This window comes from Cottoperca gobio, chromosome 18, assembly GCF_900634415.1.
Source record: "Cottoperca gobio chromosome 18, fCotGob3.1, whole genome shotgun sequence".
Lineage (NCBI taxonomy): Eukaryota > Metazoa > Chordata > Actinopteri > Perciformes > Bovichtidae > Cottoperca > Cottoperca gobio.
In genome coordinates, this window is record NC_041372.1 from 2,976,212 (window position 1) to 2,994,104 (window position 17,893).

General features: G+C 43.4%; 1 pseudogene; it reads left to right on the forward strand.

Moving 5' to 3' along the window:
• Positions 1-4,615: 4,615 nt before the first annotated feature.
• The window catches only part of LOC115023689 (serine/threonine-protein phosphatase 2B catalytic subunit alpha isoform-like), a 27,132-nt pseudogene continuing 13,854 nt past the window's right edge, over positions 4,616-17,893 (forward strand).

Sequence of the window (17,893 nt, forward strand, 5' to 3'; positions counted from 1 at the left end):
TAAGTCATTAAGTTAAGAGAATAAAAACACGCTGAAATGGAATAAGACAAAATGTTGTATGCACATAAGTCAGTAATTAAAATTGCTCTCAATAAATGCAATACTTGCCTCATCCCTTCTTACTACACGTGAGTTATGAGCAGAAACACAGTTGAATACTGTAAACCAGCAGGAGCGTTGCGTTCTCCTAACCACTCACTTTGAAGGTTGTTCCAGTCATTTGTTTTTTTTGGGTGCCCCACGGTCATGTGTGTGCACGACTGTGAATCACTCTGATCACGCAGGACAGCTGATTTTGGGAGGGACTCTTCCGCACGGGGAAAATTTCCTAGAAATGTTGATACGATGTTTAATACGATTTTACCCATGTTAAGCTCGCCTAGGCAATGTGCCTCTCAGTGACGCACAAATGAAAATGATGTGACCCACTGCACTTTATTACACGTTTGTAAAGGTGGGAAGCTAATTATATTGATGACTGTAAGAACCCCGGTGAGCCCCTCTTTACAGGAAGTGCATCATACTAGAATACTCCGTCAAATAGGAGATTTGATTAAAGTGGTTTTCTGGTTTCTTCTTCTACAGTGACTGGATGCTGGTGACGTTTTGAGCATCTGCTGCCTATATGAGCTGACACTGACGAGGAGCTGGACGGTCACGCACTGAGAACTAGACGGCAACAGGTCCTACACTGCATTTTTGTCTTCCTGCCACTAGAGGGAGACCTCTGCTAATACGACCCACCGTCAACACCCACTCACACACACACACCACCCACACACACAGAGTGATTGCTCTCTCCTCCTGTCAGACATCGTTTACATATACTTACATTTTGAAAAACATTTTTCACAGACAGAGAGACGATCCGAAAGTATTTGACTTGTGAGGCATCAGAATAAATAGAAACATTATTGAATTGCCTCGCAGCTATAAATCCTAAGTCTGAACATAAAATGTACGGTCTTGTCTTATCCCCGATGTATACATATGTTCCTTTAGTGGATGAACTATTCCTTAAAAGTGGTTTGACTTTGGAGGTTTTTTGTTGACCCCATCCCTCAGTGGTGGGCCTCGTCCTCCCGGATCAACGGCACAACAGTCTGATCCCAGATCACAGCTATCTACAATAGAGACAGAGTCCTTCTGCCATGCCCCCCACTGTGGCCAAACAGTAAAATGATCTCACCAGTCTGTCCTCTGTCGCTTTGCTCTCGTCTCTCTCTCTCCCTCTCTTCTCTCTTCTCTCTCTCTTTTCTCCTCTCTCTCTCTCTCTCTCTCTCTCTCTCTGTATCTCTCTCTCTCTGTATCTCTCTCTCTGTATCTCTCTGTATCTCTCTCTGTATCTCTCTCTCTCTCTATCTGTCTCTCTCTCTCTCGGCGCTTTCCTCTCTGTCCTCTCCCTCTCTCTCTGTCTCTCATCTCCTCTGTCTCTCCTCTCTCTGTCGCTCTCTCTCCCACCCCCCCCCCCTCTGTCGCTCTCTCTCCTGTCTCTCTCCTCTATCTCCCTCGCTCTTCCCCTCTCTCTGTCGCTCTCCCTCTCTGTCTCTCTCTCTCTCTGTATCCTACTCTGCATCTCTGGGTCCCTCTCTCTCCTCCTCTGTCGCTTCCTCCCTTCTCTCCCCCCCCTCACCCTTCATCTCTGTCTCTCTCTCTCTGGTCTCCTCTCTCCTCTTGTCGCTCTCTCTCTGTCGCTCCTCTCCTCTCTCTCTGTCCTCTGTCCTCTGTCTCTCCTCTCTGTCTGTTCCTCTCTGCTGTCTTATCTCTGTCTCTGGTCTCTCGGTCTTTCCCCTGTCTCTCTCTATGTGTCTCTGTCTCTGCTCTCTCTGTCTGTCTCCACCTCTCCCTCTCACTCTCTCACCTCTCTCTGTCTCCTGCTCTCTCTTCTGTCGCTGTCCTCTGTCTCTCTTCTCCTCTGTCTGTCCTCTCTCTGTTCTCTCTGTCTCTCTCTGTCTCTGTCTGTCTGTCTCTCTCTATTTGTCTCTCTGTCTCTCTCTTTCTGTCCTCTCTCTTTCTGTCTCTCTCTATTAATGTGTCTCTCTGTCTCTCTCTTTCTGTCTGTCTCTCTCTCTGTGGTCCTCTCTGTCTCTCTCTCTCTGCTCTGTCTCTGTCTCTCCTCTCTCTCTTTCTCTCCTGTCTGTCTCGCTCTCTATGTGTCTCTCTGGCTCTCTAAACAAACATGATTTAACTGTTAGAAACCTATAAATGCTTCCTGTTTTTACTTTATATGTATATGCAGGTTCACACTATGGAGTTCTTCTTAATATTGATCCGTCCTCGAATATCATTCTCAGGTTTGTCCTCAGTTCCGTTCCCTCACTTTAACTTTCTGTTTCCCCTCTGAAGCTCCATTTCTTTCACCGTGTTGCAGACATTTTATTTCTCACACCATGTTTCTGTGCCCTTCTCTGTATTTGCTATTTTTGCCTATGGTTTCCAATTTTTGGCCATGATATTTCCAACCTCACTACTTTTCCACATCTTCTTTTGCATTCCTCTGCTCTCTTCTCAAAAGATTGTTGTCACTTCTTACTTGGTGTCATTCTACTTTCGCTTTTCTATGTTTTTTCCAGAGTTTTGTTTTTCAAGGCTGTCCTTTACATTTGTTTGGGCTTTCCTGGCTATTATTTGGCGTCTGCCTCCTCTCCTCCGCCACCACCTCATTCATTCTGCATCTATCCACTGATCTCTCTGTCCTTTCTCTTTGTCTTCCTCTTCCGGGTGTTTCATGAGAAGCCAGCTAAATATCCCCCCAAAAACAGGTCAAAATTAGCCGGAATGGTGTGTGCAGAGGTGATAGACTTTTGGTCCGGTGGCTTTCTTCAACTACCGGCAGCGACGGTTTAAGGCACTTCTAACCCGAGATCTCTTGTTAATTATTTTACACAAATCAGTGGTGTTAAGCTACATGCTATGGCTTCATCTAAGTTCTACAGCAGAGCATATTAATGGCATTGTAAGGTTCAATCAATAATATTACGAGCTGGCGACCTGGGGAAATGTCAGAGAAAACCGCAGAATTTGTTTCTTTCTGAGGTTAAATAAATGGCACTACACAAAAATTGGATATTCTCTTAAACTCATAAAGTCCTAAAATTTGCGATAAGAAAAGAAACAGGAGACCAGTGAACGACGAGTGACAGTCTTGAACTAGCTTTCCCCCAACTTTCACCACATCAGCTTCATTTCCATCCGTCCATACTTTATACATTTTCCACGTCGGGCTCCCCGGGGCCTTGAAACTGGTTCTTCTGCAAAAAGGTCTCTTTAAAACAAAGTTTTGTTTTCCAGTCCAGGAAAATCCTTTTTTGGTCTCTGCAAACCAACACTCAGGTTAATTCTTATAGAGCGTGCTGGACAAGAACCTGTTTGGACAACAGATGATTAACAAGGTTTATAGTACAAGTACTGCCTGGGGAAAACAGTATCAGTATACGTTAAATGGCCTGCACGCACTCATGCACAATACGGACAGGCACTGAGTGCACTGAGAAGCTCACTGTGTTTGCATCGTGTTCGTCTGATGCACTTCTGGATGAAACTATCGTCCAAAAGACTTCCGTTCTTGCGCATTTCTACTGGTTAGGGAACCAGACAATGAACGTGTTAATTAACTTTCCACAGACTTGGTTGAGTATACATGAGTCACAGTTTGAATGTCTGACCTCGACACCCCCTCCAGTTGCCCAAGCTTCTTGCCCGTAAGGAGGTCATCCTCAAAAGATCCGCCGGGCCATCGGCAAGATGCCAGGTATTTTCTGTGCTCAGGTATGCAAACATGACCAACCCCCTTGTTTCCCCGTCACCTTCAATGATTTAATTTAATATATTTGTTCTGGACCACCAGGTAAATGACTTTAACGTGAAATGATTCACAGACTGTTTTAAGCCTCTTTCATCACCTCCTTGTTTTGGTTTTAACAGCTGTGAACGAGTGTGTGCTTTCAAACTTCTATTTTATTCCTGACCTTCAATTTAGTATATTGTGATAAAGGACTCCACCTCCGCAGTAAATATGTGTCTTTGCTTCTTCAGAGAGGAGAGTGATAGCGTGCTGACGCTGAAGGGATGAACCCCAACAGGCATGCTACCAAGCGGATTGCTTGTCCTTAAAGATCCTTTACCCCAAAACACTGTTTTTGCTGCGTGGGAATCATGAATGTAGACATTTAACAGAGTATTCACATTTAAGCAGGAATGTAAGTAATGCTTTCTTCTATACCTTTTGATCTTAATTGAGTTGAAGCAGTCTGGTGTGTGAACCTGTGGCAACAGTGGATGGAGAGTCGAGTTGTTCTTTCTAAAAGCTGTTTATTATTAGCTCCCCCTCAAACGCCCTCTGGCCTGATGCAGGATTCATTCAGATGTTTGCCCTTTTCGATATTTACCCATGTCAGAACTATTTCTGTTGGACTCGGACGGAGAGGGGGAAAAAACAGAAAAGAGCTGTGAAATTGTGCTGTTTTAAAATGTGTTTGGGAAGTTTTTCTGGCACTTCGGAGAGCCTTTCCGTCCCAGTCCAGCACACTGCCCCAAGGTATGAGAGCTGCGTTGTTTGACTTGGCATGCTCTCCTCTCCCTGCCCTGTTTCCCCCCCATGACAGGTAGAAATTAAGTATTCAGAGAGGATATATGACGCATGTATGGACGCCTTCGACTGCCTTCCCCTGGCTGCACTTATGAACCAGCAGTTCCTGTGTGTACACGGAGGACTGTCTCCAGAAATCACAAATCTTGACGACATCAGGAAAGTATGTGTCTGATTCGAGACAGTTTCATAAAAGCTACAGGTTGTGTGTGTGTTTAACAGAAGGTGGCCGGTGGAGAAATACTTCACCCGCAAAATGATCGTTTATAAATAACTATTAATAAATGTTATTAGTTATTAGTTATTATTAAAAATTAGTTTGACAAAAAACTTTTATTAAATTCCTGAATGAAATGTGGAGCACGAGAGTGTTTATGTAGAAGTGTCTTTAAAGAGTACGTTTGTAGTGATTATTTGTGATATCGTGAGCGTACGACTGGACAGAGACTTGGACTATACTTGAGTTGTGTGAGAGTTTGCAAATGTTTTGTTGTGGTTAAAAATACATAAATTCATCAAGACTTTGCTCTATTTTGTTAATTCTTTGTCCACCATGGAGGCATGTGAGAAAAACAAAGTTTTCTTCTAGAATTGAAGGCAGCACAGGAGAGTTATTGATGTACAAACGGTCATTCTGTGGGTGAACTATTCCTTTAATGGCTTTAAAAATCCAATTGAAACTTCCTGTCCGCCTCATGTATTTTCTGAATTAATTTAAAGTTAACGAGGGAACAAACTGTTCGTTTTAGCATGATGTGAAAATAACAATCTTAGATGCAATGTATGAAGTGATTCTGCCAAATGACGCTCGGGACACAAGGGATCGTGAGCACCGGCTCTGCTCCTCACTCTGATAAAAAAAAATGTTGAAGAGTCGGATCCTGCTTTCAAACTAATTCAATAATCCCAAATGGGTTTTGTGGCTGCAATCAGAGGGCATGCATAATAGAATTTGCTCTATTGAAGTGTCCATCATGCGACCCATCCAGTAATCCACAAGCTTTTGTTCGAGGAGGAGCTGAAAGCAAAAGTCATTTACAGTAAGTTCATTGCTCCAAAAACAAAAAGCCTTCTAGGTACTGAAAGATGCTTTGACGCGTCATGCATACTGCATGTTCTTAATATTCCACTGCTTTGTACCTTGAATAGAATATCAAATCACTTTATTTCTCATCATCATGGCAGAAGCAGCCATCGCACTTCTCACAGACATATTTTCTCCTCAGCAGCAGGATGCTCGCTCCGTGTGCAGCTTCCCAGTAAAAGAGGCTGACAAGAGTCCTAACTCTTTCTTCCACAGCTAGACAGATTCAAAGAGCCCCCAGCATACGGACCAATGTGCGATCTGCTGTGGTCCGACCCCCTGGAGGACTTTGGGAACGAGAAGAGCCAAGAGCATTTCACACACAACACAGTGCGAGGCTGTTCCTACTTCTACAGGCAAGTATTCTGTCTCTTACAATTACAGTTATCTGAGGTTTTATAACCTTTGTGTTAAGCTTCTCACTACCATCACATAGCAGTGATCAGGCTATGTGACTCATATGAAGCCAACGCTGTTTTATGTTGGAGTTAAAAACATGACCGTGTTTCAAAAAGCTTGTTCTGTGTTCTGACTACTTTTAGGGAAAATAAATCATCTACTGATTAGTTTTGGCTGCGTTATCTGTGGAAACCCTCAGACATTTATAATGAAATGAACTTTCCCCAGGACGGCATATAAAGTCACATAAAGTCAGGTATGGAGGTTGATAAAGTACTCCAGTAATCATAAACCAAAATGGAAAAAAAAAGAAAAGAGTTGCTGAATCAAGAAGCCTTGCTGCCAGATTTCCATTTTGCATCCCTTCATTTTCTTACTGCTGCGACTCCTCAACTGTGAGTAGGAGACGAAGAGTTGTTAGAACACGGCGTGCATCAGAGAAGTCCCACAGTCTCCTCCTTAGATCGTCGCCAGTGTTTATGTAACCCACATTACCTTCCATTGAGCTGAGTAACTGAACAAACAGAGGAAATGCTCGGAGCAGGCAGCTCACACTGTCACAGAATGTAATGAACTGGCACATTACCACAAGGCACAGTGCTGTCTCTCCCTCCGCTCATTACGACCCGAGCAATGCTTACTTGGCCCCGGCGTGCAGAAGTACTCCGACATGTCCGGAGGCTCCTCATCTGATTCTGTTTTTCCTTCTTTTTTTTTATAACAGGTGTTTCATACTTCATAGTATTTTAATGTCCATGCTTAGAAATGAACTCCCAGTTCTGCTGTTTGTGGATTTCTCTCTACTTCTTCATGCGAGCCTTTACACTGCAGATCCAACAGGTTGTTTAATGTGGGTCACGTTACTGAAGGGTTATAATATGTGAGGCATGCGGCCTTTTTGCCCTAACGACTGCTCAGTCTGCTCGTGTTGTACTTTTATCCTGCTCATTTTGGTGGAAATTCCTCTGCAGTCGTGTTTTCATCAGTGTCCCTCACTTCATCTGCCCAGGGCACGGTCGCTAATTGCATCACACTGGCATTGAGGATTTATGAGACTGTTTAAGGCAGACTGAGAGAGAGCCGTTCCTCAACAACCCCTCCCCGAAAACCATCAGCTTCTTTGTTGCTTCTGTCTTGCAGCAACCAATAATTTCCCCCAGCGCCGTAGGCACACTCGTAACTCTTTTTACAAACGCAACTCAGGCATGAAATTGCACATGTTTCAAATATGGTCGCTTTTATTTTAGCCTCCACTCAGCAGCACAAATGAATCAGCCTAAAGTGATTTTCCTTTCGTCTTTTTTTCATTAGTGTTAATCCAAGCTTTTGATATTTAACCAACATTAAAATGTTTCATTTTAACACAGCAAACATGCAAAGTGCTACTTAGATTAACACAATTAAGTCATTTCTTGCACAGCTCCTCATGTTGTCCAAGGAGTGCATTAACATCTGCGCCCTGTTGTTGGACAGATGGAAGAAGCTCTAAACTCAAAAAAACAAACAGCCAAAAAAACAAAGTAGATCAAAATGTATTTTGTCTGTCGAGCGGCTCCATATGGCAAGTATTTACATCTGTTGCAGGAAATCAAGTGAGAAATAAAACATTTATTCCTTATTCCTTCCCATCTCCCCCCAAAACTCATTGCATTTTTAATTCCCTCTCTGCTCCTTCCTTCTCACATCCCTCCCAACAGATGTTGTGAATGCATGTGTTCTCACGTCGACATGATCCTTTTGGTTTCACTCTCCCATAATGGCTTTACACACACTTTTTATATTTAGAATAATTTACCTCTGCGCCAAGCATGCTTTCTGAGCATGCATACAAAAGCAGGCCAGTCAAATTAAAGTTAATTTACTTATATAACATTTTAATAGAGGCCCGCCCCAAAGGAATTTACATTAAGAGGTGCAATAAAGCTGCTATAATAGTGCAGCCTGTCAGTCAAACCGCCACAGCAGTGAGCGCAGTAATCATGAAACCTCCGCAGCGTAATGTGTTGATTCAGAGACGCAATCATGTCGGAAAAGCTATTTTGGAAAAAGCAGGTTTTGTTGCAGGATGAAAAAACTAATCTCTCAGAACTTCCCCCGAGAGATCGAAAGACTAAATGTATAGTTTGGTTTTGATTGCTGCATGTGGATGTTTGATTTTTCTGGGGCGTTGAGCTACGATTACAGAATCCAGGTTGCACTAAATAATTGTTTCATGACAAACATATTATTCTCCTTGATTGTTTCTTTATTTACCCATATGACACCGTGTAGTATGTGCAAGAACATTACAGTAATGTAATATACACGTGTGTATGTCTATCAATACATTAAGACATAGTAAAAATGAGACATTGTTTAGCAAAGTACTTGACATCAATGACCCCCATACACACACACACCACACACACACACACACACACACATTTAAAGACTTAATCATTTTGGCCTTTGAGAAACTGGGATTTTCCCCTATTTTCTGACTTTTAATAGACCGAATGACTAATCCATTAAATGTGTTTATTACTATTAATTAGTGAATTGCAGCCCTACAAATATGTCCTAAACCTTAAAGTTTAACTGGGTAGAATTACCGCTGGTTGAAGTAATCGCAAAGACAAACGTTTTACATTTCGCACTGTAATGGAGATTTACTAAAATATCACTATTGCTGTAAAAGCTGCAAAGTGTTTTTTTTGTTAATCAGCCAAAGAGTCTGAAGATGAAACTGCAAAAACAACTTGAGTTTATCCACATTATGCAGAAAGATCCTCCCACATCCACCAAGTGTTTCAGATCCAAAGATGTCACTCACTCATTGTGAGCCGTCACTCACTCTGTTCATCACGCAGCGTCCCACGATTCACAAATCCTCCGAGGTTTTAATCATGTTTGTCCCAAGAAACGCTCAGAAGTATCGTCGTAATGCCGTTTTAATAGCGACTGTTTTTCAGATCAAGAGATTTGACTTGCTGTCTGCCAGTGAATTGTCTTCTGCCGTTCTCATTGTGAGCAAAGGTTCCAGTAGAAGCTGGTGCTGAGAGGTTGTCTTATGGAAAACTGTGAAGCCATCCTGCAGTCTGATGGTTGGCAGGAAGGTTTTTTTGTCGCTCTGCTCTCAGTCTGTTCTGAACGATGTGTCGTACACTTTTTGAGTTTAATTCTCAAATAAAATCCACCATTTGAGAAGCATCACACCTCCTCCTCTTTCAGTATGAACGCTTGTTTAAAAGTTAAGCATATTATTTAGATTATGAGTCATTGCTGGCAACATCTTTTTAGACCTGTTTTAAATTTCAAGCAAAGTTACAATTTGATACGAACCTTCAAGCCAACCTTTTCAAGGTAATACAGCCACAGTTGGTTTTGGATATTCACTGTTTCTCTGAGCACAATCGATATCACCCATGACTTATTTAGTTATTTCTATTGATCCTTCTTCTTGATCTGACTGGGATTTTTCTTGATGCATGACTAAGCCAAATGTTTGTATCTTTATTCAACAGCTACCCTGCAGTCTGTGACTTTCTACAACACAATAACTTATTATCTATCATCCGGGCCCATGAAGCGCAGGATGCTGGGTGAGTGTTCTGTGTCCTCCCATCACACTGACACACAGTGAGTCAGTCCAGGGTATTAAACCGAAAGCTTCCCCGCTGCTCTGGGGTTTGCTTGCGCCTGTCTGGAGAGCCGGTTCGGTGCAGAGTGAACTTTGAGAGAAGTCGTGTTAATCCAAGAAATGAAGATGTATCCAGCGTGAGGGGGGGGGGTCAGCTGGTCAGAGGTGTCGAGTACGATCCTCGCAGACCTTGTTAAGAACTATTGTGAAGTTTTATCACTTTTATAGTTTCTCATATGAACTCCGTACAACATGCGGAGAATGGGGTGTAGATAAGTTCATGGTTGCAGTGCATGTGTGAAAAGTTCTGTTGTTTACTTCACATTCAAACACATTTAGGACTCGCCAGCTCGTCTATTATTCATCAGCAGCCAAACCGTTCACCCTGGATGTCTAACAAAGGCTCTTTGAAAAGTTAGTATTTTAGAACGGGCAGGTGGGTGGATGTGTCGAGCTGAGCTCCCTCTAAGCGAGGTGGAGGCGGTGGGATGCACAGCACACAGTTGTTTACTGTTGCACTCCCACGGCGTGTTCACATGGGACACGGTCGACGTCTCCCATGAGGTTGCTGCCCCGAGCCACCCTCGTCCACACATGTAATGTTGTTGAGTTCCACCGATGTTTTCTTTGCACCTTTTTTTAAAAAGAATCTCTATAATTAGTTTGAAGGTGTGGCGCAGCAAACGACTCATCCGAGGTGATGCTTTGTTTACCTAAAGGTCACGTTCCAAGTATCCAAACCACCAACCACAGATTTGGTTTGACTGCTGAGTTGGTTCTTGAGGGCATGTTTAACCTGCAACACAGGGACTTACTCTCCCGGGGCTCGACCAAGTTGCCCCCCCCCCCCCCCCCCTTTGCTAATGCATCAGCAAGACAAACACACAACCACAGTAAAAACCTGCTAATCATATCCCGAGGGTTGAACACCGATGATGAATCCATGAGTAAAATGTTTAATGTTTTCTAACGCTTCCCTCTCTTTTTGGACGTTTTACCAGATATCGCATGTACAGAAAGAGTCAGACCAACTGGCTTCCCGTCCCTTATCACCATCTCTCTCGCACCCAACTACCTAGATGTCTACAACAACAAAGGTAAGGATAAAGAATCGACCTTCAGAGGTTCAGAACCACACTGTCACATTCACGAGTTTCCTCAGGGTGACGGTGTTTGTTGTGTATTTAATGGCAGCATTGTTCTCAAGTGCTTCTTTTCATGTCATTTTGACATCACAGCAGGAAGTAAATAACAATATTATGAATGGCGTTCGTTTCATTTAATGTTATTAGTGACACGTGCTATCCTGCAGGTGAGAATATTGTGTTGCAAAAAAGCCTAAACAATCTAAATAAACATAATCTTTTATTGCTATCCTTTAAGTTAAAGTTATAATAATGTTTACATTTGATCCGATATGGTATTTAGCGGAGTCTTAAACTTCCCTTGTACAGTAAATACAGCTGTTGGACAACCACTACCTGTTTTCTATTGTTACACAACCTTTTGGTCACAGTATTGTTACTTGTTCAGTGACTAAAAGCTCGACACTGCAACACTGATTTTGCTCAGGTCAATTCAGGGACGAAGCTGTGCAGAAATGAAATGGCCGGGCGCCGATTTTGATTTGGCACCTGGTGGCGTCCGATGCTGTTCGGTGCCCACACAGCAAGATAGACTTGCCTTTGTGCTGTGAGTCAGCACTTTCTCCCCCGGAGAACGACAGTATCTGCTTTGGCTGTGGGGGCATGTTTGGATGGAGGCGGCTGTGGGCGAACCACAGGAAATGGAAATGGGGAAGGAAGAAGAGTGATGGTGCTGGTGCACGCTGTTCGCAATTGCTCTCGTGATGAAACGGCGTAACAGGCTAGCTTTATACTGCAGAGCTGCTGGTGTTGGAGTGTTACACACGGGGAGCAAGTGGCTTCTCCTTTCTGCAGGTGTGTTTCTTTGATCTGAGATTAGGTCGCATTACTTTACTCTTTTCCCCCATGTAGCTTGCCTCACTGCCTCCTTCCTGCACAATAAGGAGTCAAGAACGCCGTGGCGGTTTGCCCGTCTGGATCGTTGTTATTATTAGGACCCCATTTGTTCCATGCCAACTAATCTTCCGAGAGCTCACAGTCACACCACACAATACAAACAGACAAAGTGATGTCAAGCGCATGTTGTTTTCAGTTTTGGCAGCCAGTTGCCTGATAAATCATTTGCACTCTCGAGCTCAATATGGAACAGTAAGTATCTGAAATGATTTGGTCTGCACCCTGTTGCTGCAACTGGCTGACCTTCAGTTGATAAAATGCCTCCCAGAGCAAGAGTGTTATCGGAAAGAAAAAGATTACTCTGTTTGTTTCTAGAGCTGACTTTATTTAGGCACACAGATACGTCTTACCTGGCAGGACTTACGTGTTCTTTATTTCTCCATCATTCACTGTCTGCTTGAACTGAGACTTCTCCTTGTCATAAAGTGGCTTAAATACAAGAGCCGAGAAAAACGGCGCAACTCCAAGCAAGTAAACAACCCTCTCGCTAAAGGTTTCATGTTAAACTTTACAAGTTGTGGTTTTGTGATTACTTGGTTCCCAATTCACTGTATCAATCATCTGTTTGATGTATTTTCCACGGAACAGACACGGCTAACTAATACAGGCCCTATAGTCCTGTTGATGCTCCTCTAATCAGTCATGTGGGTGGGGTTCACTGCTGGAACCAAAGCCTCTGTAATGAATTGGTCTGCTCTTAGCTTCTTGCCGGAGCTGGAAGCCCCACTGAGCATGTCCCGTGATTGATGGCCAATCGAGTTGGCACATAAATCTTAAAGGGGAGGGAGGAGGCATCAGCAGGGTCCCATCAATATAGTGCTGGGAGTTGAGCAGATTACCAATGAGACCTCGGGGGGCGGAGGCAGAGGTGGTCCATGAGGCACCACAGAAGAACTCCTCCAACTTGTAGCTGAGTCGGGATAATCAACACATGACAGGATGTGATTTTCTACAGATAAAGTCTGGCTTCAGGGATGCCCCCCCCCCCCCCTCCTCTTTTTATCAGATCAAAGTGTTGGCTTTGCATTAAGTGTCAGGTGCTGACCAACTGTCCATCGCAGCCGGGCCCCTGCACACTGCACCCCGAGCTGCCAGGGGAGCTGTGTTAAATGAAAACACAGCAGCTAGTGATTTAGCCAGTTTTTCACTGTTTGAGCTTTGAGTCCTGAAGTGACTGCAGTTTGTAGAGAGGGAGGAGGGAGGGAGGGAGGATGGGAGGGAGCAGGGGGGGTGCATTTGGCAGTTCGCACACTTTGGAGATTGCTTGCCGTTTTGTATTAATGGAATGTTTTCTGCTGCATCATTACTGACTGGCCCCAAAAGCCATCAACCAAATCACTAATGGTTGTGGTGCTTGGATGGAGGTGAAAGCTCAATGACGCTGTTGACGCTAATTGTTGTATTATAACCTCGAGACCGTGAAGGATGCGTCGGGTAGATCCACCTGTTAATCCTTGTTTAACTAGGCCTGTCACGATTAGGGATTTTATAATTAATGTTAAACCGTTGAGATCGATTTTAATACGATCAGTTTAACAATAAACCAGTTGCAGTTTTGATCTGACCGACACTCGGAGGAGCGACTTGACAACAGCTGCTCCACCTTCAAGGTCAGCCCACCTTAAGTGAGCTAGTTGTCGTTAGCTTTGGGGCTAACCCCCTTCGCTTAATCAGCAGGTGGTGCGCAAGACACTGGGAGGAGTTGTATCATTTACTCACGCACAGACTGAACACACACTTCTACGCTCACACCTATAGCGTTAATAACTTCATACACGCCGTCAGGCACACACGAGGCAAGTGCAATGTAACACCATCGTAACTCCTTAGTTATATACAAGTAACAACAACTCTCAATCGGCTCAAACACGACATGTTCCCACGTCTGAACTGTCTCGTTCCTCTCGTGTTGATGATGGACTGGAAACTTAAATGCATTTTTTCAGAAAGAGAACGGGTCAGGATATCACTGGTTCACTGACGGGTCAAAGCTGGACACAGTTTCCTGCCTGTGATGATTTGTAGGCAGTAGAGACAGGTTGATTTGAAGAGAAAGGAAATAGAGTAGCATGATTGGCTCCTGGCCCTGCCACTAGAATAAACAGCGGGATGGAAGCTCGGGCAGCGATGACACCAGCGCAGCAGGGAATTCTGTTTTCCCCCTCGTCACGAGTGCCAGTGAGAAGAGTATCCCTTGCTGCAGATGCTCCCCCCATCTGTTATCACTCCGGTCATTACTGGGCTTCCCTTCAGTTTCCTGTAAACATGGTTCGGTTACAAAAGTTTTCACGCTGCATCAAACAAGAAGAAATAACATAATGTTATGCAGGACATGCTGTTCAACATCTAAACATCACGATCAGCATGGACATGTGGGGTGAGGTGGTGTTTAGGTTTATCAATTCTGTAAGAAGACTTACCAACGTACTTTATATCCATTAGAGGGCGGTCACAAGTTGTGATTCTTTGGACAACAATACGATATTTGCTGAGTCACCATCGATTTAATTAGATTGATGGGCCTTCGATCGATACGAAACAATGTCATGAGCCCATTTACACGATCGGTTACATTTCTATCAAGTAAAGCAACTAAAATATGATTTGGCAATTTCATTACTGGGCTCTGTAAAATGGTAACACAGACGAGGCATAGGAATTTCAAAGGTAATATGTATATAGATTACACGCCTAATATCCACGACAGCTGAGCCAACTCTGTCCACTGAAGAAGACCGTGTGGTTGAAAGCTCTAGTAAGTGGAGCTTCAGTTAAGATTTTTTACTTTCCAACCAAAATAATTGTATTTTTCTCCGCACACTATGCTTGTGTGTACACGGGAGCAGCTGCTTTCTGAGCTCCTGCAAATTATCTCATTGATTTATTAACTGAAAATTAATTGTTCAGCTGCACACGGACTACATGCAGAGCCGACCATCCACATGCCTGACATCAGATGGAAATAGAGCACTAAATGAAATGGAGCATTGAGGTCTAAAGCGCCGGCCTGGAATACTAATCCAGGGAACTTGATACAAGAGGCCTTCGAAACAGATATGCAGTCAGCATGAAGCGTCAGGGCAGGACAGTGGGAATCTCCCCCTCTTCTCAAAGCAGATTTAACAGCTGTTACCGGGGAAACCGACTCAAGGCACTCCCTTATGAATAATGAATGAGCGGGCGTCGCCTTGCAATATCTGTGTTACCGTGGCAGCAGGCTTGGCCTCAGCTACCCTGCTCAGCAGCACCAGAGCAGCAGAGACATCTAGTGGCTGCCATGCAGTGTTCACACTCCCAGCTGCTGTCCTCTAACATAACTCTGCATATAATAGTGCATTTGTAGTGAAGCATGTATAATAATAAGGAGTGCAGCTCCTCTCTCCCTCCTCTGCATGTTTAATGCAAACCCCCCAGAAGAGAAAGTAGGCCCCCGACCTGGTCGCACCCCAGAGCTCGCCCAGCATGTTTGTTTTGTACGGGGGAGTGTGTCGGGTGTGTCTGTTCCTTTAAAGGGAATCCAATTTGAAGGAGGTATGACAGGGGAGCTGACCTTCTCCCCCGCTCTGCTTTTTTCCCTCCAGGCTTCCATTGCTGCATTCAATCAAGTGCCTCGACCAATGTTTATGCAGTATGTGATGTTTATGCAATGCCTGCCCACGCGTGCGACTGCTTTCATGTACGCCAACGCACACGCATAAACACCCACAGCCTGGTCTGTGTGAGTAGTTAGTAACACACCGCTGCTCTGATTTTTTTTTTGCTAATATTGATAATAACTGTACAATAATTCTATAGTTTATGGATGTTTTGGTGAACGGTAAGTACATTTCCTCAAGTACAATTTTGAGGAATATTTAGTGTGTGTGTGTGTGTGTGTGTGGTAATGCTTTGCAATACTTAAGGGACGCCCTTGATTGTACAGTTACTGCTCTATATGCATTACCATGCCTCATTGATTCCTCTCTCACACACACACACACACACACACACACACACACACACACACACACACACACACACACTGACTGAGGCCAACCCCAGCCGAACTGAGAATGTTTTCTGACCCCATTTGTGCGACCGAGGTTAAAGCTGCTTGGGATGCCAGGTTTGATGACTTGCTATTAGCGAGAGGCCGGGGCAGGAAAGTCCCCCCTGGTGACCCAGCCACGGTGTCCTCTTTCCCCAGATCTGGGCCACCAGACTGGCCTCGTGTATGTGAGAGGCTGCTGCTCTAAATGCAGAATGGATATATTTATATATGGTGGCTCATGTTTTTCTCAGCACCCAAGTTCACACCGTGCTTTAACCGTGGGTGAGGTCACACGGTGCACGCTGTGGTCGATGTTTGGGGGGGGGGGGGTTCTATGCCAGCGGGCCACAGGGACCATGTGATTATTATTCTGTAAAATAAACTGATAATACTGCACAAAGAGAAATACTTTATATGCATCTTATTAGCAGGCTGGAATGTATCACACAGATTATTTTTATTCTGCTTCCCTTCCTACACCCTTCCTGTGAGCGCCACCCTAACCACACCCACTGGAGATCCACTGTTACATGATTAATATAACTGCTTGAGTAATTTAAAGCCACTATATGGATGTGATTGTAGCATCTTTTTAATTATTCTTATGGGATTCATTTTAGTTTGCACGTTCCTGCCCAACTCTTTCTGACATTGTACATATTTCTGTATTTTTTTTTAATAGAACTTTTTTAATTTCTTTTCTCATTTTTATTTACGTTTCTCGTCTATGCACCAAAAACACCAAAGCAAATTAGTTCTGCATTTTCCGGAAATCCACTTACTTGCTTTCTTACGTAGATGAGAAGATCTTTTCATTTAACTCAGCGAGCATTTCACAACTTCTGAAGTATTTCCTTAGCTGTATAAATTCTTAAAACGATGCAGCTCATAGGTTTTGATATAGTTTAGCATTGGAAGCAGCATAAGAAGCAACTTTGATGATGGCAAAAGCAGGTCAGAAGAAGTGGCTGCTTGTCAGAGTTCCTGTAAAAGGATCATTGCTGTTATGATCATTAGCTTAGCTTCCTGCCTCTGGCTCCTCTCTCCGTCCCTCCTCACAGAATGGATGGTTTTCTGTTAACTAATGAATAGTCCTCCTATACAGACCAAATGCTGAGCCATGTGTTTCTGTGATGTTATTCATGCATCCTGTGAATGACGTGCTTCAGCAACTGGGGGGGGCGGTAATCAATACATAGAGGAAATGTTCCAGAGCGGGGAAAAGGGGGATTGATTTTTTATTTTTTTTTACCCTGGTTACCTTCATTTTGATGCGTGTGCAGTTTTAGAGGCTCACACATCTCCATTTACAGTTGTGCACATATATTAGTCACATCCCTTTTTTAAAAAGTCTTCATGTAAGTCGTTTTTATACCGGATCCTTTTATGCACTGTCATCACCCAGAGGTTGACTGACAGCGTCTGAGAGTGTTGAGTTACATCCAGACTTCACTTCAGTCTTGGTGTTGATGACAGCGTTTTGGCCACTTTACACTTTTCTCGATTGTGTTTTAGCCAAACGGTGATTTTGTTTTTCTGCACAGCACCTGCAGCGAGTGAATCATTACGCAGGAAGCTAAACAACAAAAACTGCCAAGAACCTTTCACAATAAACACTCAAAAGTGTTCATTAATGTGGCATTGTTTGTATTTTATACTAGAGATAAAACGCTTGATGGATTCATCGGTCGACAGAAAAATAATTGATCATAGATTTTTCAAGCAGAAATAGTGAAACAATTCTAATATGGAAACAACATTATACACATTTATAAGATTATGGGCATATTATAATTGGTAATGAAGATGATCGGAAGTTGCAGCCTTGTTTAAAACTTGTCTCAACAATGTCTCAACAAACCACATAAAGAACAAAATGCTGGTTTCTTACATGCATTCAGGATGTTGTGTTTTCTGTTTGTTTGCAGGATTATGGAAAAACTGTTTGCCCAATTTTCATGAAACACGGTGAAAGCGTTGGCCAAGAAAGAACCCTTTAAATGATGGACTGATGCGTTACATAAACAGAGTGCACTCTTAGTTTAAAAAGTATTTATTTACAACTAAAGAACATCTTTGGTTTTGTTTTTTCTGTCTCAAATGTTGTTTCCAAAACAATCTATCCAACTAT